Source organism: Triticum aestivum, chromosome 2D, assembly GCF_018294505.1.
Source record: "Triticum aestivum cultivar Chinese Spring chromosome 2D, IWGSC CS RefSeq v2.1, whole genome shotgun sequence".
Classification (NCBI taxonomy): Eukaryota; Viridiplantae; Streptophyta; class Magnoliopsida; order Poales; family Poaceae; genus Triticum; species Triticum aestivum.
Genome location: NC_057799.1, coordinates 191,766,751 through 191,771,803, shown reverse-complemented (window position 1 = coordinate 191,771,803; position 5,053 = coordinate 191,766,751).

Sequence of the window (5,053 nt, the reverse complement as noted above, 5' to 3'; positions counted from 1 at the left end):
GTCACAACCTAACTGGGTGATTATAAAGGTGCTCTACAGGTGTCTCCGAAGGTACTTGTTGGGTTGGCTTATTTCGAGATTAGGATTTGTCACTCCGATTGTCGGAGAGGTATCTCTGGGCCCACTCGGTAATGCACATCACTATAAGCCTTGCAAGCATTGCAACTAAGGAGTTAGTTGCGGGATGATGTATTACAAAACGAGTAGAGAGACTTGCCGGTAATGAGATTGAACTAGGTATTGAGATACCGACGATCGAATCTCGGGCAAGTAACATACCGATGACAAAGGGAACAACGTATGTTGTTATGTGGTTTGACCGATAAAGATCATCGTAGAATATGTGGGAGCCAATATGAGCATCCAGGTTCCGATATTGGTTATTGACCGGAGACGTGTCTCGGTCATGTCTACATTGTTCTCGAACCCGTAGGGTCTGCACGCTTAAAGTTCGATGACGGTTATATTATGAATTTATGTGTTTTGATGGATCGAAGGTAGTTTGGAGTCCCGGATGAGATCGGGGACATGACGAGGACTCTCGAAATGGTCGAGACGTAAAGATTGATATATTGGACGACTATATTCGGACATCAGAAAGGTTCCGAGTGATTCAGGTATTTTTCGGAGTACTGTAGAGTTACAGGAATTCGCCGGGGAGTATATGGGCCTTATTGGGCTTTAGGGGAAAGAGAGAGGAGAGGCTGGGCGCCCCCCAAGTCTAGTCCGAATTGGACTAGTGGGAGGGGCTGCGCCCCCTCCTTCCTTCTCTTCTCTCTCCCCTTTCCTTGACTCCTACTCCTACTACTTGGAAGGGGGGAATCCTACTCCCGGTGGGAGTAGGACTCCCCTAGGGCGTGCCATAGAGAGGGCCGGCCCTCCCCCTCCTCCACTCCTGTATATACGGGGAGGGGGCACCCCTTGGAGACACAACAATTGATCGTTTGATCTTTTAGCCATGTGCGGTGCCCCCCTCCACCATAGTCCACCTCGATAATACTGTAGCGGTGCTTAGGCGAAGCCCTGCGTCGGTAGAATATCATCATCGTCACCACGCCGTCGTGCTGACGAAACTCTCCCTCAACACTCGGCTGGATCGGAGTTCGAGGGACGTCATCGGGCTGAACGTGTGCTGAACTCGGAGGTGTCGTGTGTTCGGTACTTGATCGGTCGGATCATGAAGACGTACGACTACATCAACCGCGTTGTGCTAACGCTTCCGCTTTCGGTCTACAAGGGTACGTGGACAACACTCTCCCCTCTCGTTGCTATGCATCAATATGATCCTGCGTGTGCGTAGGAATTTTTTTGAAATTACTGCGTTCCCCAACACTACTAACATCTTTCAACATAGTTTTTCTCTAGGAACATATCAAAATAAACGGGGAGCAACATCGCGAGCTATTGATCTACAACATAGTTATGGAAATACTATCAGGACTAAGTTCATGAAAAATTAAAGGTCAATTTAATCATATCACTTAAGAACTCCCACTTAGATAGACATCCCTCTTGTTATCTAAATGATCACGTGATCCAAATCAACTAAACAATGTCCGATCATCACGTGAGATGGAGTAGTTTTCAATGGTGAACATGACTATGTTGATCATATCTACTATATGATTCATGCTCGACCTTTCGGTCTCCAGTGTTCCGAGGCCATATCTGCATATGCTAGGCTCGTCAAGTTTAACCCGAGTATTCTGCGTGTGCAAAACTGGCTTGCACCCGTTGTATGTGAACGTAGAGCTCATCACACCCGGTCATCACGTGGTGTCTCAGTACGAAGAACTGTCGCAACGGTGCATACTCAGGGAGAACACTTATACCTTGAAATTTTAGTAAGGGATCATCTTATAAAGCTACCGCCGAACTAAGCAAAATAAGATGTATAAAAGATAAACATCATATACAATCAAAATATGTGACATGATATGGCCATCATCATCTTGCGCCTTTGATCTCCATCTCCAAAGTACCATCATGACTTCTATCGTCATCCGCATGACACCATGATCTCCATCATCTTGATCTCTATCAACGTGTCGTCATATGGTCGTCTCGCCAACTATTGCTTTTGCAACTATTGCTATCGCATAGCGATAAAGTAAAGCAATTATTTGGCGCTTGCATCTTATGCAATAAAGAGGCAACCATAAGGCTTCAGCCAGTTGCCGATAACTTCAACAAAACATGATCATCTCATACAACAATTTATATATCATCACGTCTTGACCATATCACGTCACAACATGCCATGCAAAAACAAGTTAGACGTCCTCTACTTTATTGTTGCAAGTTTTATGTGGCTGCTACGGGCTAAGCAAGAACCATTCTTACCTATGCATCAAAACCACAATGATTTTTCGTCAAGTTTGTGCTGTTTTAACCTTCAACAAGGACCGGGCGTAGCCACACTCGATTCAACTAAAGTTGGAGAAACTGACACCCACCAGCCACCTGTGTGCGAAGCACGTCGGTAGAACCAGTCTCGCGTAAGCGTACGCGTAATGTTCGTCCGGGCCGCTTCATCCAACAATACCGCCGAATCAAAGTATGACATGCTGGTAAGCAGTATGACTATTATCGCCCACAATTCACTTGTGTTCTACTCATGCATATAACATCTACGCATAGACCTGGCTCGGATGCCACTGTTGGGGAACACAGTAATTTCAAAAAGATTCCTACGTACACGCAAGATCCATCTAGGTGATGCATAGCAACTAGAGGGGAGAGTGTTGTCTACGTACCCTCGTAGACCGAAAGTGGAAGCGTTATGACAATGCAGTTGATGTAGTCGAACGTCTTCGCAATCCAACCGATCCAAGTACCGAATGCACGACACCTCCGCGATCTGCACATGTTCAGCTCGGTGACGTCCCTCGAACTCTTGATCCATTTGAGGCCGAGGGAGAGTTTCGTCAGCACGACGGCGTGGTGACGGTGATGATGAAGTTACCGACGCAGGGCTTCGCCTAAGCACTAAGACGATATGACCGAGGTGTGTAACTGTGGAGGGGGGCACCGCACACGGCTAAGACAAATCTTGGAGTGCCTTTGGGGTGCCCCCTTCCCACAAATATAAAGGAGGGAGCACGAGGAGGCCGGCCCTAGAGGGGGCGCACTGATACGTCTCCAACGTATCTATAATTTATGAAGTATTCATGCTATTATATTATCTGTTTTGGATGTTTATGGGCTTTACTAAACACTTTTATATTATATTTGGGACTAACCTATTAACCGGAGGCCCAGCCCAAATTGTTGTTTTCTTGCCTATTTCAGTGTTTCGAAGAAAAGGAATATCAAACGGAGTCCAAACGGAATGAAACCTTCGGGAGAGTTATTTTTGGAATGGAAACAATCCTGGAGACTTGGAGTAGACGTCAGGGAAGCTTTGAGGAAGCCACGAGGCAGGGAGGCGCGCCCTACCCCCTGGGTGCGCCCCCACCCTTGTGGGCCCCTTGTGGCTCCCCTGACCGACTTCTTTCGCCTATATATGTCCATATACCCTAAAACATCGGGGAGCAGAAGAGATCGGGAGTTTCACCGCCGCAAGCCTCTGTAGCCACCAAAAACCAATCGGGACCCTGTTCCGGCACCCTGTCGGAGGGGGGAATCCCTCACTGGTGGCCATCTTCATCATCCCGACGCTCTCCATGATGAGGAGGGAGTAGTTCACCCTCGGGGCTGAGAGTATGTACCAGTAGCTATGTGTTTGATCTCTCTCTCTCTCGTATTCTTGAGATGGTACGATCTTGATGTATCGCGAGCTTTGCTATTATAGTTGGATCTTATGATGTTTCTCCCCCTCTACTCTCTTGTAATGGATTGAGTTTTCCCTTTGAAGTTATCTTATCGGATTGAGTCTTTAAGGATTTGAGAACACTTGATGTATGTCTTGCATGTGCTTATCTGTGGTGACAATGGGATATCACGTGATCCACTTGATGTATGTTTTGGTGATCAACTTGCGGGTTCCGCTCATGAACTTATGCATAGGGGTTGACACACGTTATCGTCTTGACTCTCCGGTAGAAACTTTGGGGCACCCTTTGAAGTTCTATGTGTTGGTTGAATAGATGAATCTGAGATTGTGTGATGCATATCGTATAATCATACCCATGGATACTTGAGGTGACATTGGAGTATCTAGGTGACATTAGGGTTTTGGTTGATTTGTGTCTTAAGGTGTTATTCTAGTACGAACTCTGTGATAGATCGATCCGAAAGAATAACTTTGAGGTGGTTTCGTACCCTACATTAATCTCTTCGTTTGTTCTCCGCTATTAGTGACTTTGGAGTGAATCTTTGCTGCATGTTGAGGGATAGTTATGTGATCCAATTATGTTATTATTGTTGAGAGAACTTGCACTAGTGAAAGTATGAACCCTAGGCCTTGTTTCCTAGCATTGCAATACCGTTCGTGCTCACTTTTATTATTAGTTACCTTGCTGTTTTTATATTTTCATATTACAAAAACCTATATCTACCATCCATATTGCACTTGTATCACCATCTCTTCGCCGAACTAGTGCACCTATACAATTTACAATTGTATTGGGTGTGTTGGGGACACAAGAGACTCTTTGTTATTTGGTTGCAGGGTTGCTTGAAAGAGACCATCTTCATCCTACGTCTCCCACGGATTGATAAACCTTAGGTCATCCACTTGAGGGAAATTTGCTACTGTCCTACAAACCTCTGCACTTGGAGGCCCAACAACGTCTACAAGAAGAAGGTTGCGTAGTAGACATCACGCACCAAGTGTGGGGAGTCCTACTAGGACTCCCAAGTCCTAGTAGGATTCCCCTTTTCCTTTTCGGAGTAGGAGAGAAGAAAGAGGGAAAGAGAGAGGGAGTAGGAAAGGGCAAGGGGGGCACCGCCCCCTTTCCCCTAGTCCAATTCGGACCCATGGGGGGGCGCGCGCCTCCTTCCCTTTGGCCTGCCCCCTCTATTCCTGTATGGCCCAATAAGGCCCAATACTTCTCCCGGCGAACTCCCGTAACTCTCCGGTACTCCGAAAAATACCCGAATCACTCGGAAC